A 21201-nucleotide genomic window follows, 5' to 3' on the forward strand; every position below is an offset into this window, starting at 1 on the left:
CAGTGCATCATGGGAACAGGGCAGACCAGACTACAAAAGCCAATTCTTACACTGGGAAGGAAACAAGCTTCCGGGGACCGGTTTCTGCCATTTCAGGCGTCTTCGGCCCGGCTTGCTTGAATCCTGATGGTGCAATGAGCAAGGGACTCACATCTGAGTATACCCTTCCACGCTTAGGGTGGACAAAATTATTTACAACAAGGGGTGGTGATGGACAGAGTCTCTGAATTAAGCAGAGTACTCTCACCCAGTCAAGAGATCAGGGCTAGATCCAACACCGTTTTTTAGCTCATTGCACCATCCCAGTTTCAGAACCTGGCTGTATGCAAATTAGTCTGTCCCTGGCCCAGTGCATCATGGGAACAGGGCAGACCAGACTACAAAAGCCAATTCTTACACTGGGAAGGAAACAAGCTTCCGGGGACCGGTTTCTGGCATTACAGCCGTCTTCGGCCCGGCTTGCTTGAATCCTGATGGTGCAATGAGCAAGGGACTCACATCTGAGTATACCCTTCCACGCTTAGGGTGGACAAAATTATTTACAACAAGGGGTGGTGATGGACAGAGTCTCTGAATTAAGCAGAGTACTCTCACCCAGTCAAGAGATCAGGGCTAGATCCAACACCGTTTTGTCAGGTGGCGTTGAAATCGGAGCTGAAGGGTTCTTGGACCTCTGTTGCGCCGCTTGAGATATGACCGAGTCCGGCCGAGGGTGTCCTATTAAACAAGATGGAGCATCAAGTGGCGCGCAATACTTCTTCTCAATTCTTGGAAGGACTGCTGGAATGGAAGCGGGCATTTTCATGATGTTGAGGCCCTCCTTCCATATGTAGTCAATAATTGGGATAGCCCTGGTCATCTTCCGATATTCCTCTTTAAAGTCATGCAAAAAGCAGTCAGACTGCTCCACTGTAACAGGCAATTCAAATCTGGTAGCCGCACGTTGTATAATGTTATGAAATCCGCCAATGTCCTCAGGCAGAGAATCTGACGGGTGCGGCGTAGGCGGTGAAGGCATGGGAATGACATAATCATCCCACGGATCCGTTGGTGTAACATCTGGCAACTTGCCCTCTTCCCTGCCATCACCCTCTTCAGAAGAAGAGGTATCCGTGTCACCTTGGGGAGTAGGGTTTGCATCCTGCCTTGGCGACAAAGGAGCTTGCGGCGAAGGAGGCCTTGGCATCTCAACTGGCACAGGCGGCACAAAAGGTGCAACTGGAGTTGGAGGAAATCTCTGGCGATAGTCTGCCAACATGGCTTGTAAGTCTTGTATCAAAGTAGGTGGCAGATGACTTGAATCCTCCGAACGTGGAGGTCTTGTATGGTGCGAATGATGTGGCGTTGACAAGTCCATGTGGCCGTAATGCTCTTGCTCATCGTCCTCGTCCTCCTCTTGATACTTAATGTTCAATTGTGAAGGGTGATGGGCAACCCCAAAAGGGCCTTCATACTCTTCTTCGTCATCAGAATCATCCTCCACATATGTCTCCAAAATGTGAGATGGTAAAAGTGGAGAAATGTGAGAGTAATCCTGTCTTTGATAAGTTTTCATTTGGAAACGGGTATACTGCACTCTCGTCGGCGGTGTCGTCACTAGAATTGCCGTCGACGGAACTGCCAATGGTTTTACCGTCGACGGAGCTGTTGTCGACGGTACTGCCGACAATGATGTTGTCGTCGACGAGGTCGTTGACGGAGTCTTCGTCAATGAATCCTTCGTCAAAGATGTCTTCGTCGACGAATCTTTCGTCAACGAGGCCGTCGATGGCGTCTTTGTCGACAAAACCTTCGTCGACGGGGCCGTCGATGGTGTCTTCGTCGACGACTCCTTCGTGGACAAGGCCGTCGATTGTGTCTTCGTCGACGGAACAGTCGTCGACGGGCTAGTTGGCGAGGTCTTCGTCGACGTGGCTGATGGGGTCTTCGTCGACGGAGCCGTCGTCGACGGGATAGTCGACGATGATGTCAACGGCAATTGGATTTTCGTCGACGAAGGCTTTATAGACGACGACGAAATTTTAGCAGACACCAAAGGAGAAGTAATAACTGAAGTGGTGACCGTTGCAGAAGAGGTTGAAGAGGAAGAAGTCAAAGTAGTAGTATGAGGAGACACCAGGGAAATAGTCTTAGTCTGGGCTGTACTCACAGTGGACGGTCTTGATGGAGACGAGGTGCTCCTTGAGGGTTCTGAGGCTCTCTGAGAGGGTTTAGATTTTTTCTTCCTCTCTGGAGAAGAGCTCTCTCTGAATCTGGCTCTCTTGCTGGAGGTAGAGGCCTTGTCCTCATCATCTGTGGAAGATGATTTTAACCACAAAAGAACCCTTGCCTCTCTATCCCTGATAGTTTTAGTAGGGAAGGTACGGCAAATCCTACAATCCTTCACAACATGTGAGGGGTGTAGACAATAGATGCAGTCGGAGTGCTGGTCGTCCACATGGACCCTCTTCTTATTACAGGTTCCACAAGCCTTGAAAATAGCCTTCTTTTCAGACATTTTGAGGAAAAAAGAGACAAAACTGAGTAGGCACTCAGGGAGACTTCCTTACACACGAAGTGCGGTGAAAATCTGAGGAGAACTGCCTGAGCTGGGAAGGTTCTAGAGGGTGAGGACAGCTGATTGGCTGAGGCTACTTTTTCAGGTCTTTTTACATAATGAGGTAGATAGGCTGCTAAGTTTTGGGCCTAGTTAGGCCTTTTAGTCTTTTCCAGCCTAATACAAGAAATTTTTAGGCACTGCTATGGTATATATTTTTACCGTGGGACTCCCGCCTCGACGACGGGGAATGATTCAGGCATGTGAATCTATGAAAGATACCCCAATACTGGATAAACACTCAAGATGACGTTGACTACTGAAGCTGGTTAGCTGGAATGCTGAACAAGGAGAAAGATAATTGACCCTGCCAAAAACAGCCAAAGAACAACACCCAAGACATCCTCCATTTGATATCATGGAACATAGCAGGCGCCAGGAAATGGTTAGAAAATGGCTGGCCCCTCCGTATTTGGGCATCATGCGACATTATCGCCTTACAAGAGACTTGGGCACTAGAGAAGCTACCGCTTGTTGCGTTCACACACTTCAGCACTCCAGCAGAAAAATACAGCAAGTATGGCAGCCCAAAAGGGGGGCTATCAGTTTACATTGTGACAGACATCAACATCAGATCTGAGCAAATAGCCCCGCATGGGCCAAACGTGCAACTAATAAAACTGTCTCTTCCCGGCAGAGGGCCCCCGTATTACTAGTGAACACTTATGTACACCCTTACGTGAAAGAGCAGCAAGCCCAGATAAACCAGCTAATAACCACAATCAACGCCATACGAAACAACAACCCTTCCTGGGAAATCATCTTAACAGGTGATTTTAACTCAAATTTAATCTACACTCCAGAAGAGGATGAGAAGCTAGCTGCAGACAATGAATTCTGGAACATGACACAGCAATATCAGCTCAAAACAGAGCGCCACAATCGAGCAGGGCAACACCTGGTAACAACCTTGGAATACCTGGGCCTGTGGATCCTAAATGGTAGAACTCCAGGTGACTACCCTCCAAAGTATACTCATCTTGGAGGCTCGACAACATCAAGGCTCAACTACACAGCAGTATCACTTCCATTACTGCCCTTCTTACAGCAATTCTCAATTGAATTCACGACAAAAAGTGATCATTCATACCAGCACATCTATTTCAACTTAAAGCCTGTTAAACACCAAAACAGTAGGATAATCGAAGACAGCTCGCTCTCAACCAATCTGAAACGATTAAAATGGTCAACAGACAACATTGAAGACCTTCAAGTAAATGTTCAGGGAATAAAAACAGAAAACAAAACAAATGCAGATGACCAGATTCAAAACTGGGAGAGTTTCACGGAAGAGCTAACAACAGTTATGTCCGTTTCTCATAGAAAAGCACAGGCATCAAAACATAATACGCCACTCTCAACGGAACTAGTTAAACTCAAGCTAGAAATAAGGAAAAACGCAAGAACACTAAAAAAATCAACCACGACACTTACAGATTGGGACCAAAGACAGAACCTCAAGAAAAAATACAAAAAGGCATTGTGGGAACACAAAAGAACACTGAAGGACGACTTTTGGGCAAAACTACTCTGCACGGCAAAGAACACCAGCTCAAGTGCATTTTGGAGAATAATCAATGGGCTAAACCACCCCGCAAATCCAATAACATCAAGCGTCCAAGAAGCCGATTGTTCGGCACTAATAACAAAGAGATTTACGGACACAACACCTCTGAAACACCCAGAATGGAGGCAGAGAATGCGAGAGACGCCCATGGCATGCAGGGAACAACAAATTAATCACAAGAAGGCCCCACAAAAAACAAACAGCTCCCTAACCTGTCGACGAAACACAATGCACAACACAGAAGAAGCTTACTTGAGAGAAGAAAGGAGGGCAGTGCAAGCACCAGGAACGGGACAATTGCCTACACTGCACTACTTAGAAGAGGCACAATTAACCGAGAACTATGAGATAGCAGACACACTCAGACACCCAGGTTTCAGTGCGGAAGACATAAGAAGAACACTTAGGAAGAGCCGTGGCAGTGGGGCCCCAGGTCCAAACAGCAATCCCCCAATAATTTTTAAATCCGACCCGGATTTCTGGAGGGGAAGATTAAAAAAACTGTTCTATGAGGTAGAGAGAGAAAATCAAATTCCGTGTCGAGCTGGCAAGGCTCAGTAATCACTCCCATCTTCAAAGGTGGAGACAGAACATCTCCAGCAAGCTACAGGCTGATAGCACTTTTGGACATAGACGCAAAGAATTACTCCTCATTACTCCTGGAAGACCTGACTACCTGGTCTGATAGCACAAAACGAATCCCGCCTAACCAAAAAGGCTTCAGGAAAGGGTGTGGGACAATAACAAACATTCTATCACTCTCATTGATAGCCGATAAATACATCCGAAGGAAGCAGCAGCTGCATCTCTGCTTCATTGACCTAAAGGCGGCCTTCGACAGCGTAGACAGCAATATTCTATGGGGAAAACTGCATAGCTGGAATGTCCTGGATAAAATACTCAGAAGAATACTGCTCTTATACTCCAACACATGGATGAAAGTAAAACTGGGAGATGGAGCAAGGTTATCAAGAAAGATTAAAACCAGCAAAGGGCTTAAACAAGGCTGTGTCCTGGCCCCTTATCTCTTCAATCTTTTCATGGCAGACCTTGCTCCAAGGCTCAACAAGAACATATCTCATCCACCCAAATTATGCACTCTACCTCTAACCCATTTATCCTACGCGGACAACGTCGTACTGATGAGTCTAACCAAGATCAGCTTACAAAGGTCACTTGTGGGATTTTTGGAACTTATAGCCAATAATAACTTGAAGATAAACATTACAAAAAGTAAAACAATGCTGATCACCTGACGACAGACTGTCAACCAACAAATCCAATTGGAAAGCAAAAAGATAGAAGCAGTGCCTAATTACAGTACTTGGGATTCTACTTTGACAATCGGCACAATCACCAGCAGCAAAAAGCCTACATCTCGCAGAGAGCAAACGCTTTATCGTTCGCCCTCAGGTCCCTATGAAAAAAGCTTCAGGGGCCATCATTTAGACCCCTAATGGCAACAATAAAAGCCAAAATACTACCTACGCTATCATAGGGCAGCATAGCTCTCCATGGGAAAGATGTGACCCTGCTTAACAAAGTACAGATGGCAATCTACAAAACAGTCTTTCAAATTCATCAGGGAGCTTCACCAGCGCAGACCAGATTAGAATTTGGGGTAACAAACAAAATGCTGGGAAGGAATAACGACCATCATGGAATTGGTATAGCTTGAAACAAAACATAGCAGCCTTGGAACTGAATAAGGCTCTGTGGGACGAAATAGAAAATGACGCAAAGTCCCCATACACCCTATTCCAATTAAAAGCCCTTAACAGACACTTGCACAAGAGAACTCTGGGAAACTAATCTGCCTTACCCGGCTTTTAAGCAAGCTATAAATAAATCGGCAAAGTTCCACTCGCTGCTAGCAGACACACTCACTTTTAGCACAAGAAAACATGCTTGGATGGTAATATCCAATTACAAATCACTCACCCCAGCTTCATACTTAACAATTACATTCCCGGCCCACAGAAAACTACAGTTAATGGCCCCACGTCTGGATAAATTCCCATCCATCATGGACCAGCCAACTTAGGTCTATGACGGGCCCAAAGACTGCAGACTATGTAGGAGGAGTAAGGAGGACCTCATCCATTTGTCTGTATTTGTCCGAACTTATCCCAAGCACGAGGCACCTTTCTAAAAAAAAAGCCATGAACACCAGAGGCATAAGAACGTGCAGATCGGCAATCATGGCGACCGTAGACCCAACTGACACTCCATTGAATTGCCAACTAATAAAGTTCCTCTTAGCCCATACACAAGCACTAAAATGTAACCTTGTGCCCTGCTCACAAAAAGGAAATAGGACGGCCAATTCAGAAGTAGAGTGTACTCCCGAATACAACACAGAACAACAGTAGGACATTGGGAGGAACACCTCACATGGACCAATAAATGCTTCAGATTGTTTAAAATAGTATATTGTGTATGTAAAAATGACTATATTTAAAACAAAAAAAAACGAGTGCTGTTTTATATATAATTGCAACAGACACGGAAGGTTTTATGGTTTAGAAACACAAAAAGTGGGAAAATATTAACAGTTTTTATTCGTAGCGTCTGATTTTACAAAATGTATTGTTATGGTTTTAATTAACTGAAATAATAAACTTTTCTCTCTGGATTTGGGCCTACCACACAACATTAAAACAATATTCTGGCTGCTTTTATTTGATATTTGTGACATCATTTTTTAACTTACTTTTTGTAGAGATCGTCTGGCCTCCAGTCTTTATAAAGAGATGTACCTCAAAGTAAGGAGGTAATAATACTGCCAATTTTTCGTTCTTAGCCCCTAAAGAGGGTAGCTTGAAAAATATTCAAGCAGGTGGGCTTTTAATATAGGGTCCAGACCTGTACAGAGAGAAAGCGGGTGGGATAATACATTTATTTCCACATGTTATTCCCGTAAGGAATGAGCCTCAATTGCAAGCCTAATATCTTCTGAAGACAGAAGCTAAACATGGCATAAAAGCTATTTTAAACTAGCTAAAATATCAAGGCATTATAGTGAGATGCAGTTCTATAATGAACACTCCCTTTTTTTCTGGTTTTAATAAACCTGACAGAACCCTATAAATTAGTATTGGGCTATATATATTTAGACATGCCTATAAACACGCATGCACACTAACAAAACAGGATTCAAAATTAACCTAATAGGATATGTCCATTTAAAATAACCCTGAATATTTCCAATGGGTTTTTCATCTAATACATTGCGCCCACAAAACATTATCTAACCACTTTTCTTGTTCAAATAAGTTTCAGTGTTTTTAGATTCCTATAAAAAAATATTTATGTGCTAGAAATTGTCTAGATGTGTTTGCTGTGAAACAATGCACATCTCACAGGAAGAGCCATACCTTAAAAACATTTACATCACAAGTTATAGTAGGCTTTTCTAAACACCTGACTAGAGTAGAACATTACTGACCATACACAATTACAAAATTAACACTTAAAAATGCAAAATTGTGTTTTCTAATGTATTTTCATTCTATCCGTTTTACATCCGCTTTTATATCCATTTTATATCTTAATGCTCACTATGGTAAAACATCAATTGGACATATTTCTTTTACTAGAAACTGAGCAGCCTGATATTCTTTTGTTGACTGAGACTTGGCTCTCCCATGACTCGTCCCCAATATCCTGGCAGCCTTACCCAAGGATTATTGTTGTTATTGTTATTGTTATTTTGTCTTCTATAGCGCCCACTCACCGGCAGGTCTCAAGGCTGTATTCTTCATGCCAACCTCCCTCAGGGGAAAGTAGGTAGAGGAGTCGTTGCCATAATACACAATACCCGGAAATTCACTGCACTAGCACCACTAGACCTGCCGTCAGTTGATAACTTGGTAGTTAAATAAGAATCTGACACATCCCCCTGATTTGTGTCCAGCTCTATAGGCCAGCTCACAGTATGCCCCTATTTCCAAAATCTCTGGGTGAACAGGTAGCTCGCCTTTTCACTAATCATGTAAAACATTTACTGATTGGTGACTTTAACTACTGGGACAACGATACAGCGGGTGGCCCTTATTCAGCGGAATTATCTGATTTAGTCACAGGGCTCAACCTCACCCAGCAAGTGTCCTCGGCCACACATATTAAAGGGCACACACTGGATCACGTCTGGACAGCTAATCTCAATATACCCACCCTGTCGACAGCACCTTGCATATGGTCTGATCACCATTTAATTACATTTACCATCAATAACATCACTCTGGGCAAAACCCCTCCTATTGTTGGGGGAACGGCAAGGAACTGGAATAAAGTTGACAAAACTTTATTTCTTAATACTTTGTCTAATACTGTCCCGCCCGATCAACTCTCTGTCAACCTTATTGACGAGAGTCTAACAACCTGGCTATCAGTTGCTAGCAACATGCATGCACTTCTAAGAAAATTAAACTTTGCCAGACGTCACAAAGCTCAAAGATGGTTGTTTATCGACCATAAAGCTCAGAAATTATCTCTCCGGCAATTTGAAAGGAGGTGGAGATGCAACTATCAATCAGAGGACAAACAGATCTTCTTAGAGGCGATGAATAATTACAAAAAAGCTATTTTGGCCACTAAAGCCGCCTTTTTTCCGCTAAAATTTTAACCACTATCAATAAGTCCCAAAAAATGTTCTCTATTGTTAATGACCTCTCCACCCCTGACTGAATTACAATAAAACCCACCCCCTCTCAAAACGTTGGTAATTCCTTAAATACCTTCTTTATTGAAAAGATCTTCAAAATTAAGGCTAGAATTCCGAACCCCCAGGTCAGCCCTACTGCACCCAGGAATCCTTGTATTTTTAATCAATTTCCACGAATGAGTAACCAGATATTCTTGGACCACCTACTTAAAATTTAATCAGACTCACCTGGGGACTCCCAGCATCCTGAAAGAATATTCACTGCTATTCTTGGACCAGCGCTTTCTTTCTTAAATAAGTCACTGTCTCAGGGTTGTGTCCCTGCAACTTTCAAGGAGGCAATCGTTGTACCCCTCCTTACCAAATTGCCGTCCTATATCCCTACTTCCATACTTGGCTAAGATTTCGGAAGTAGGGATATCTGTCCGCTTTTTTGGAACAGTCTGAGTAATTTGAACCCCATCAAGCAGGTTTTTGTCCAGCACACTCTACTGAGGCTGTTATACTGTCAGTGCTTGACACTCTCTGGATGGAGACGGACAGGGGTCATCCACAAGCCTCAGTGCTGCTTGATCTCTCTGCAGCTTCGGACACGGTCGACCATGATATATTGGTTGACCGTGTCAGAGATGCTGGGATTCAGGGGTCCGCTCTTGGCTAGATCAGCTCCTTTCTGGAAAACCACGTTCAGTCGGTTCGTACTGCTCAGTTCACTCCCACTAAGATGAAAATTTCCTGCGGAGTTCCGCAGAGCTCATCACTTTCCCCCCTTTTGTTCAACCTTTATCTTCTCCCTCTAGTCCGAGCCTTAAAAGAAAGGAAAGTTAGCACCTTTAACTATGCTGATGATTTCCAGCTAATTTTCCCCATCAGCAATACTCTCGACTTGGTCCGCAACTTTCAGACCACCATGCTGTTGATCGGCGAGTGGATGAACAGCAATCATTTAAAACACAATTCAGATAAAAGTGAGCTAATCCCAACCGGTGGCACTCAGAATGCCTGGAGCCCTCACCTCTGGCCAACAGAATGGGGCCTGCCCCCTTCTTCTACCTCAGCAAAAAGTCTTGGGGTAACAATTAACAGTGACCTTACCATAAAATCCCAAATAGGGTCAGTCATTTCAACGTGCTTTTTCCAACTGAGGAAAATAACAAAGATCAGAAGATTTCACAAGCAGGAAGCCCTGATCCAGGTGGTTCTGGCTATGGTGATGTCCCACATTGACTACGCCAATTCCCTCTATTTTGGCCTCCCTTTGTACTATGACTTCAACTTGTACAGAACCAAGCAGCAAGACTGATCTTTCAGCAACCCAGGCCCCAACATGTCTCATGAGGAAGCTGCATTGGCTCCCTATCTCACAGCGCCGTGCCTTTAAGGTATACTGCCTTATCTTCAAGTCCCTCAATGGAAGTAGACCCTAATTTATGGATAAGCTTATCAAAAAGCACGCACCTCTGAACAACCTGCACTCAGCGCATAAGTACCGTTTGTCTACTCCCTCTTTTAAACTGAAGCGACTGAGCGGCACTAGGTTCGCTGTTTTAGCTCCTAGATGTAGGAGAGTAGGATCTGCTTCCTATGGTTACCCACACTTTTTGATGTGTTTCACTGGTTTATCGACTTTAGCCTGGCTGTGGCCCTGCTAATCAGGACCACAGCCTAGCTGTTCTCTCTCTAAATTGATTACCTGTACATTAGGTACACTCCAGATTGGTTACTGGGTTACCCTTGCGAGTCACTAGTATATGGTACCTTAGGTACCAAGGGCATAGGTACCCTAGAGGCCTACCAGGGGCTGAAGCATGTATTATGCCACCCCTGGGAAGCCTTCCAAAATGGCACCACAGGTCTGCACTTGCAGCCTGGGTAAGGTGGTGTAAGCACCCGTAACTTAGATATAGTATACCTATATCTACCTATATATATAGACACATATAGACCTATAATGCACTCCTATGGCAGGCCTTGACAATCCGGAAGGCAGAGTGCTTGGTTTTGTGTGGGAGGGTGCCCAAGCATGAGCTGAGCACCTCTGCTACTTTCGGAATCCCTTCCTTATAGCTGTTTTATGATACAGCCATACCATATACTCCTAAGTGTATTAGAACCTCGCGGTAAATGCTAACTTTGGAATTGCTGCATCAAAACATTTCGTGTTTGGTATCAAACACTTTGGAATCCTACCCCCCCCGCCAGTTCAGCGGCGGGGGTAGAATTCCACCCTTTATCGAGGGAAAAGACGTACACACTTACTTACCCGATAAATGTTTAAAAGAGCCTGAGCATCACAAAATGGATGCCGCTGCCACAGACACAAGTCTGACCTCCTACTGCTGGATGCAACTCCGGCAGGGGAGGCCTGGACAATAGGTTTCCTGCCCAGGGAGGCACCTCCCCAGACAGGCTTCAGTGTATTGGGGCAGGGTGGGTTGCATTCAGTGAATGCTTTCCAGTCAGTGCCTGGGGCACACATGGTGTTCCTGTGCATTTCCCAGTTCAAACCAGTTGCTGGGGCACTCAGCCCCAGCTCTGGCACAAAACAGGACATAGGTTTAAGGTTTAAGGTTTATTTTTATTGTACAGTTAATAAAAACTCACAATTTTGAAACGCACAAATTTTAAAAGGTCAGTATTTTCTTTAAAACAAGTAAGGTGCAATAGCTCAAGTGTTAAAAAGTGTAAAAGTATCAGCTTAGGTTGCATAAGAGTCTGTGGGATTTTCGTGGCCTTGATGCTTTCAAATTCGAAGACCATGATAGCCGGGGGTGTTTACTCTATTATTGTTGAGAAGACCCTCTGGATTTTTCGTTCAGTCTTGTGGCCACTATATCAAAGAATTTTGTTGTTCTGCAGTTTAGCTGAGTTTCATCAGGATTAAAACAGAGCAACACGGTCTGCCTGCAGCTCGTTATGCCCTTCTGGTTCCATAAAGCCCGAAACAAGGAGCGCCTTATGTCCCGGAGGTTTGTGCAAATGCAGATAATGTGTATGAGGTCCTCTTTCGCAGAAAGACAGAGGCGGCATTGATTTGCGGGATTCTCCTTTGTCCATGGAGCCAGGTGCGGAGCTATAGGAATTCTGCCCATGCGCATATTAAGAAACTTGTTTTTTGTCTTCTGTGTGAGCCCCGTCGTTAGGTACTCTTGTGGTTTTAGAGCGCTGTAACCATTCAACACGACCCATCCGTGAGCTCTCTTAGCTAGGGTGGCTTTGTCCTCAATTAATAAGACCATCTTGGTGACTTTTGACACCACTTTTTTGAAGGTGCCAAGGTCAGTTGCCGACTCCCATAAGTCTGCAAGTCCTAAGACCTTCAGTGATTCCATTAAGTAGGTCCTTGCAGGTGAGTTGTCTCTGATGGTTAGTTCGGTCCAGAGGAGGGCGTTTAAGGAAAACAGGACATAGGGGAAGGGGTGTAACCACCCCCTACCTAGGTCCTCTCATAGGTGGAACCCTAGAGTTAGTTCAACCCCTAAACTTAGTATAAGTATAGGAACCCAGTCCCTAGGACTTTAGATTACCCTGGACGAAACTCTGAAACAGAAATCGTGGACCTTCAACATTCCATATCAACTGGAAGACGGAAGAAATCTTCCTTGGGGGTCAAGGAGTGACCCCGCTGTTCAAACAGGCACCAAAGAAGCATCTTGCCGGTCTGCATTTTCAAGGCTCCCGCCAGATTCAGAAGAATCTGTGACACAGGACACAGACTTCCAGACATCTCTTACTTGTAGTCCAAGCCCTGAGCACCTTTTGCATCGAGGATTGTGGGCCTACACTCCACGAGTGTTCTGTTGGCCCGCTTTTAGCATTACCGCTTGAGGCTCCTTCGTGATCCCTTGTCCGTTGACTGGTGGGTCCCCAAAAAGGTAAATCCCTTGTTTCTTGGGCTTCCCTGGTTGCTCCAGACGTGCCCTGACTCCCCTCCAAAGGGTGAGTCCCTCAAACCTTGCTGGTCTGCTCCGAAGCCAATCTCGTCATCTTGTGTGGGTTGCTGTTGCCAAGGCTTGTTGGATCCAATCTGGATATCATCGCTGTGGCACTCGACATCCGACGTGGGACAGCTCAAATCCAGGTCCTGGTTGTCGTCGACACCTCCTGCACCTCGTGGCTGAAGAGTCAAGCTTCACCTACATCACATTAAAGCACCCGACATCGGCTGGAATCTTCTTGTCGCCTTCCTGGTCACTGGCAGGTGACCCAGACTCTGTCCCCTCTGCTTTCAGGTTCTTCAGATCTCTGATCTACCCTTGGATCCATCCGGACACTTTTCTCCTAGTCGCCAGCAGCACTTCTTTGCAGCTCTCCATTGGAAACGACGACAAAACCTGACACGAAAAGACACCTATGCACCCGGCTTCCCTGGGTGAGGTAACACAAGTACTTCGGTGCTCCTGTGGGTCTTGACTCTCGAAGTGTCCAGTACTGAGGGGGTTTTACCGTAGTCCACTCCAAAGTGTCCTTAAATTCTAAACTTGTAACTTTAACTTTCTCCATAGAAGCCAATAGTGATGTGCGCCTGTGTTTAGACACTGCATGCGTCCCCCGTGGGTTTCCTGCGTCCCTACCTTGGGTGGTTCCTGGTTGCCCCAGCGGTTCTACAGGCCATAGGCCTTGTCTCTATGCTTAGAGCGGTACTTATACCACTTTCTTAGTATATGGTTTGTGAGGCCCCTAGGGCAAAACATATACGGTGCTAATTTACTGTGTGCTATTTAAGTTCTTGTATTGTACTTTTACTTATAGCCTCATAAAGAGACTAGAGGGGTGTGTTTAGAATAAATGCATATATTTTATATATATACCTGGTGTGGTTCTCCTTTCATTTGATTATTCAAGGGATTATAGACAAGTAAAACAAGCTGCTTTACATTCCTTCAAGACTTAGCCTGAAGGCTGCTCTCCACAGCTACCACTAGGATAGTTTCTATAAAGGTTGTCTTAAACCTACCATCAATAAGGGTTGTTTGGACTGGTGCAAGGTGCCCACTAGAATAGTGGACATCATATGCCAGGCTAACTTCTCACATTGGTGTGCAGTGGGTGGGATTCCAGCTTGCATTGTTTTACCAGATAATCTTGAGAATATCATTTGAAAAACCACTAAAGGTACCAAAGGTACATATAATACAAGCTTATAATACAGTAAGTTCTACTGAATTTAGAGTTGTGTGTGTTAAGGGCCTAGCAAACCCTCACCACAACTCAAGAGAGGTTTAGTAGGGAACCGAATAGTGTAGGTAGGTGCACACACCACACCTCACTAGTCATGTCTTTAAAGGAGGGACCCAGTGGGTCTGTCCCAGATGTCAGTCAGGCACAGACATCTAAGTATGACACATTCCCTTTTCAAGAGTAAAGGGGTCCATGTGCCATGAGAAAATTGAAGCCAGGACAGAATCCCAATACCCAACACCTTATAGAGGTGTTATTGCTTGATGACTTTAAGAAAGCAACAGATCCTGAAAAGGTAGGCAGTGGGGTGGGTACATCAGAAGAAGAGAACACTGGTGAGTTACCTCACCAGGACTCTGATGATGATGTAGACCAGGTAGGTGACAATGACCTAGACCCGCAGAATCCAGTTCTGCCTGGAGATGAGGAAGGCCAAGGTGACCCTGTCTATGTCCGCCCAGGTAGAGTTGGTGGTGTGCCCAGAAGGGAAAGATCTCCTTCCCATGAGTCTAACTATTCTGGTACATCTATAGGGTCCTCTGCCTCTTCCCATAAGAGGAATACCTCTCAAGGGAAGAAGGAGCATCAGGTGAGAATGGAAGAAGCTCAGCTGAGGATAAGGAGATAGAAGATAGACTTAGAAAAGGAGACCCTAGCTCTTGAAAGAGAGAGAGAAAAGATGAGGCTAGAGCCCCATGGTGGCAGCAATATCCCTAGTGGTGGGGATAGGTCTTATGACCATAGAAACCTTAACAAGATTGTCCCTCCCTATCAGAATGGGGATGACATCCACAAATAGATTACTGCACTGGAGAAGGCCTGCAAAGTACAGAGGGTACCCCAGGAGCAGTGGGCAGCAATCTTGTGGCTCTCCTTTGCAGACAAAGGTAGAGATAAGCTCCTCACTGTAAGTGAAGAGGATGCTGATGATTACAAGGGCCTGAAGAGTGCTCCGATAGATGGGTTTGGCTTAACCACTGAGCAGTATAGAATACAGTTCAGAAACACCCAGAAGGAACAGACTCAGGACTGGGTTGACTTTGTAGATTGTGCTACTAATGCTCTGGAGGGCAGGTTACTGGGCAGTAAAGTGTGTGACTATACAGGATTGTATAATCTGATCATGAGAGAACAAATTCTAAATAACTGTCAGAACCAGCTGTTGCATCAGCACCTGGTAGACTCTGATCTGACCTCTCCCCAAGAACTGGGAAAGAAGGCAGACAAATGGGTCAGAACCAGGGTTATGTTATGTTATGTTATACTGTATGTCTAAAGCGCACGGCTACTCAGAGTGTCCCGGCGCTGCTACAATGAATCCCCCACCGCCCTCCTATGAAGAAAGCATCACAAGAGAGGACTCAGAACAAAAGTGTTTTCAATTTCTTCTTAAAGACTAGTGGGTCTGAGACCCTCCTAAGCGCAAGGGGAAGCTCATTCCAGGCAAGGCCAGCTTTGCGAGTGAAAGAGCAGCCCCCCAGGCTATGACGCAGAAACCGCGGATTCTGTATGAGGAGTTGGTGCGATGACCGCAAATGCCTAGATGGAATATAGAAGGCGAAGCGCTTCTGAAGATAGAGTGGGCCCTGTCCATACAAGGCCCGTTGGACAACGGCCAGCATTTTAAATTTCAGGCGAGCCTCTACTGGGAGCCAGTGAAGGTGCCGGAGATGAACCCGCACACTCTGCCTGGACGAAAAACCCAGCAAGAGCCTCGCCGCCGCATTTTGGACTACCTGCAGTTTTTTTATCAGATAGCCCGGGCAGCCCACAAGAAGCGCGTTGGAATAGTCTAGCCTGGAAAGAATTAGCGCCCGGACCACCGTTTCTTTAGCCTCTGCAGGCAGGAGGGGGAGAAATTTGCGCAGCGTTCTCAGTAAGCCAAAACAAGTCCCAGTGAGTTTTCTGACATGCATCGCAAAATTCAAATTTTCCTCAAACCAGACCCCTACATTTTTTGCAAGATCTATGTCAGATTGAGGGGGCGGAAAGTCTGGAGGCCACAGTCTGGCTCTGAAATCCGCAGGAAACGCTCCAAACAGGAGCACCTCAGATTTCTCCTCGTTACATTTAAGCTGCGCGTTGGACAACCAACGAAACACAGCAGAGAGACAACACTGAGCCGAACTGACTGAATCCTCGCCCCTTCTCCAGGTGAACAATAGCTGCGTGTCATCCGCATAGGCCATCACCTTAGCCCCCAGTGACTTCGCGAGGTAAACCAGGGGAATCACATAGATGTTAAACAAAAGGGGGCTAAGCGAAGAGCCCTGCGGGACACCAGTGGAGAGAGGGGATGGGGACGAGGCAAATGGTGGCAGCCAGACCTGCTGAGATCTATCCTCAAAAAAGGATAGAAGCCAGCTCCAGGCTGAGCCCGCAATACCGATGGCATCCAGCCGCTCAAGGAGGAGAGCGTGGGGGACCGTATCGAATGCCGCCGAGAGATCCAGCATCACTAGAGCTGCTCTCCCGCCGGCATCCAAACAGCCCCTGATAGCCTCCACCACCTCTAGCAGTGCCAACTCCGTGCTATGGGCGGCTCAAAACCCTGATTGCGCAGGATGCAGCACGCCCGCCTTCGCCACAAAGCTAGTAAGCTGCGAGGTGACCGCCTTTTCGCAGACCTTGGCCAAACTAGGCAACAAAGAAATAGGTCTGTAATTGGCGGGGAGCGATGGATCCAGGATGGGCTTCTTGAGCAAGGGGAGCAGGAGAGCCTGCTTCCAAGCAAGCGGAACATACGTCTCGCGAAGCGACTGGTTAATCAAAAGATTAACCTCCGGATTGACCGTGTCGGCTAATTCAGCCAGCATGCGAGCCGCGCAGGGGTCGTTGGGGGAACCAGATTTCAGTGCCACAAGGATTCTGCGGGAGGTCATAAGATCGATAGAGCTAAAGGCCAAGAAGGAGTGATCCGAGCCCTTCTCTAGCCCAGACCCTCGCATGGACAAGGACGGCATCGGATTTTTTGGGAAGGAAACTTGAATATCCCTGATCTTCTCCCTAAAGTGATTAGTCAGAGTGTTTGCCCAAATGGCTGAGGGGGTAACAACTACCTCCTGCGCTCTGGGCGCCACAAAACTCTGCACAATGGCAAAGATTTCCTTCGCATTATTATTCGCCCTATCAATGCGAGCGACATAATGCGAGCTTTTAGCCGAGGAGACATGGCAAGATAATACAATTTCTGTTTGGCTCTAAGCGCCAGTTTGGCCATAGGACAGTATCCACTGGCCCTCCATGCTCTTTCCAAAACCTTACAGGAGTGTTTGAGGTCCCTCAACTCCGAAGTAAGGTTTCGAGGGGGTTTCTCTCCCCAGCTTACAGGGACCAGGGGCCGATAGGGTGGAGACAGCACCACTAATCCAACTCTAAAATGTGGTGACATTGTCGTGAAGGGCACTTACTAAGGTTGGGCGCGATGCCGCCAGCTGAGCCCTTAGAAGAGCCGCATCAATATTCCTGGCCAAGGGGGCACGGTGGGAAGATGGCGGTAAACGTACGCGATGGGCAGGCCACGAAAAGAATACTGGGAAATGATCTGACCAGGTGATTGGGAGAGGTTTTTTGCATAGCTAGCTGGAGAAGCAGAAGGTACAGAACCAAGGTGGTGATCAGAAGAAGGAATATCAAAAGGGGGGGTTAAAGACCAGAAGTCTTCACAAGGTCCCCAAAAAGCTTTTAATGGTGGGAACTCCCAATCTTCCAAAACGAAAGAAGGCCCAAAGAAACCATGGTGCAACGCCTGTAAGCAGAATAGTCACTGGACCAGTGACTGCACCAAAAAGGAAACAACTCCAGCCACCATTGCCCCTAAGGCAACTGTTCCCCCTAATTCAGCTACAAGTGGTGGTTCTCAGCACAAGGGTGTAGTAGGGTTAACCCTGGGATCTGAGATGGGCTCTGGCCTAGTCAGAGTGCCAAGTCAAGCTGTTTTAGTCTGTGATGGAGGCATGGATATGACCTCCCCTGTAAGTCCCAGTAACCTGGGCAAGTACAAACACCGTTTATAAATGAGAATAAAATGAGGCCTACAGGGACACAAGGGCAAGTGTCACAATGGTGACACCAGACTTTGTGGACCCTGGACAAGTCATATTAGGAGAGACTTAACAAGTGATCAATGCTAGCAATGCCAGGACCACTCATGCCCTGGCAGTTGTTAATTTCTCCTGGGGAGGGGTAACTGGCCCTAAGAAAGTTGTGATAAGTGCAGACCTCCCTGTAGAATGCTTGCTTGGTGATGACCTTAAAACTTCAGCCTGGTCTGAAGTGGAGTTTAGGACACATGCAGAAATGTTATGTTTCTCAGCACATGTTCTTGCAGTGACTAGTCACAGGTCAAAAAGTCTAACACTGGACAGGCCCTGGATTCTGGAATAATGGACCAGGTGCCTTCCAAGAAAAAGAGCAGTAGGGTTAAGGCAGTGCCTTCCCCCCTGACTCAGAGTGATTATCAGTCTTTTGAGGAAGCTGATTGTGAGCCTGAACAAGGAACTGTCCCAGAGGAGCTTGAGCCTGATCAGGTTGAGTTTCTGGGGACAGGAGGCCCTTCCAGGGCAGACCTGAGTCAGGCGCAGCAGAGCTGCCCTTCTCTTGAACCCCTCAGACATCAAGCTGCTGCTGAGGCTGCTGGGAATGCGAGTGGCACCCATAAACTTTATTGGGATGATGGACTCCTGTATTCAGAGAGTAGAGACCCCAATCCTGGTGCAGCCAGGAGGTTAGTCATACCTTTGGCATTCAGGGGCTTCCTATTGACACTAGCCCATGATATTCCCCTCGCAGGACACCTAGGCCAGAACAAGACTTGGGACAGAATTATCCCTCGCTTTCACTGGCCCCACATGTCTGAAGACACCAAGGAGTTTTGTGGCTCCTGTGTAACCTGCCAAGCCAGTGGTAAGGCAGGTGGCACTACAAAGGCCACCCTAATACCACTACCTGTGGTGGGGGTTCCATTTGAAAGAGTGGGGATTGACATTGTTGGCCCAATGGATCCTCAGCCAGCATCTGGGCACAGGTTTATCCTAGTGGTAGTGGATCATGCCACTAGGTACCCAGAAGCTATTCCACTTAGGACGACAAATGCACCTGTTGTGGCAAGAGCCCTCTTGGGAGTGTTCTCAAGAGTGGGGTTTCCTAATGAGGTAGTATCTGACAGAGGTGCAAACTTTATGTCCAGCTACTTGACTGCAATGTGGAAGGAATGTGGTGTCAACTATAAGTTCACCACACCCTATCATCCACAGTGCAATGGTTTGGTAGAAAGGTTCAACAAAACCTTAAAGGGTATGATTAAGGGTCTCCCTGAAAAGCTCAGGCGGTGATGGGATATCGTGCTACCGTGACTTATGTTTGCATACAGGGAGGTTCCTCAGAAGGGGGTTGGCTACAGCCCATTTGAACTTATGTTTGGACATCCTGTCAGAGGACCACTTTGTCTGGTGAAGGAGGGATGGGAGATATCTCTCAAACCCCCTAAACAGGATACTGTGGACTATGTACTTGGTCTCCGCTCCAGGACGGCTGAGTACATGAAAAAGGCAACTAAAAACCTTGAGGCTAGCCAGGAATTACAGAAAGCCTGGCATGACCAAAAGGCTGTACTGACTGTTTACCAGCCAGGACAGAAAGTGTGGGTGTTGGAGCCTGTGGCCCCAGCAGCTCTCCAAGACAGGTGGAATGGCCCCCACACTATTGTTGAACAGAAGGGAGAGGTTACCTATTTGTAGATCTTGGAACTCCCAGAAGCACACATAGGGTGCTTCATGTCAACAGACTGAAACCATATGTTGACAGGGCATACATGGGCTTGCTCATGGCTACTGATGAAGGACAGGAGGAAGAGAGTGGCCCTCTCCCAGACCTGCTCTCTTAGAACCCTGATGATGGATCAGTTGATGGAGTAGCCTTGACAGGCAGCCTCACTGATCAGAAGCAAACTGATTGCAGACAAGTTCTACAACAGTTTAGACATGTTTTCACTGACTCCAAGTCAGACTACCCGGTGCACTCATGAAGCGGACCCTAGGGACAGTCTGCCTGTTAAAAAAAGATTTACAGGAAACCTGATCATGTCAGGGACTGTATCAGGATAGAAGTCCAGAAAATGTTGGATCTGGGAGTAATTCAACCTTCAGATAGCCCTTGGGCTAGTCCAGTAGTCTTGGTACCAAAACTTCACACCCAGGGTGGTAAGAGAGAGATGAGATTTTGTGTTGACTACAGAGGTCTCAATGCAGTCACCAGGACTGATGCCCATTCAATACCCAGAGCAGATGAGCTCATAGATATGTTGGCATCTGCCGAATTTCTGAGCACATTTGATCTAACAGCTGGCTACTGGCAGATCAGACTAGCTGATGATGCAAAGCCAAAATAACATTTTCAACCTGGTCTGAAAAATGCACCTGCCGAATTTCAAAGGTTGGAGAACAAAGTCTTAACGTGCCTGGAAGACTATAGTGCAGCGTATCTAGATGATATTGCTGTCTTTAGCTCCACCTGGGAAGATCACCTGATCCACCTTAAACATGTTTTAGAGGCCCTGCAGAAGGCAGGCCTAAGTATCAAGGCTACTAAGTGCCAGATAGGGCAGAGGCAGGTTGTGTACCTGGGCCACCTTGTAGGGGGAGGCCAGGTTCAACCATTGCAGAGCAAAATCCAGACTATAATGGACTGGGTTTCTCCAACCACCCAGACTCAGGTCAGAGCTTTCTTGGGCCTAACTGGGTACTAGAGGAGATTTGTCAAGGGGTATGGATCCATTGTGACACCCCTGAATGACTTAACTTCTAAAAGAATGCCTAAGAAAGTTCAGTGGACATTTAGCTGTCAAAAGGCATTTGATGACCTGAAGCAGGACATGTGCACTGCACCAATTCTGCAAAGTCCTAACTACTCCAAAGAATTCATTGTCCAAACAGATGCATCTGAGTTGGGGGTAGGGGCTGTCACAATTGAGTAATGAAGGTCAGGACCAGCCAGTAGCTTTTATTAGCAGATGGCTGACCCTAGAGAGAAAGGTTGGTCAGCTATTGAGAGGGAGGCCTTTGCTGTGGTTTGGGCTCTGACGAAGCTGAGGTCATACTTGTTTGGCACTCACTTCACAGTTCAGACAGACCATAAGGCCCTCTCAAGGCTATAACAGATGAAGGGTGAAAACCCTAAAGTTTTGAGGTAGTC

The 21201-nt window shown here is 46.4% G+C and overlaps 1 long non-coding RNA gene across 9 annotated transcripts in view; it reads right to left on the reverse strand.

The window, feature by feature from the left end:
• Positions 1-21201, reverse strand: part of LOC144829232 (uncharacterized) — an 814902-nt gene that overhangs the window by 267514 nt on the left and 526187 nt on the right. For 8 of the 9 annotated variants that reach the window (XR_013610616.1, XR_013610612.1, XR_013610614.1 and 5 more), the window contains exon 4: positions 6877-7028. The exons of the other annotated variant lie outside the window; for it this stretch is intronic. This is a non-coding gene — a long non-coding RNA (uncharacterized LOC144829232). The remainder of the gene's footprint in view (positions 1-6876; positions 7029-21201) is intronic. 9 annotated transcript variants of the gene reach the window in all.

This window comes from Lissotriton helveticus, chromosome 1_1 (assembly GCF_964261635.1).
Source record: "Lissotriton helveticus chromosome 1_1, aLisHel1.1, whole genome shotgun sequence".
Lineage (NCBI taxonomy): Eukaryota > Metazoa > Chordata > Amphibia > Caudata > Salamandridae > Lissotriton > Lissotriton helveticus.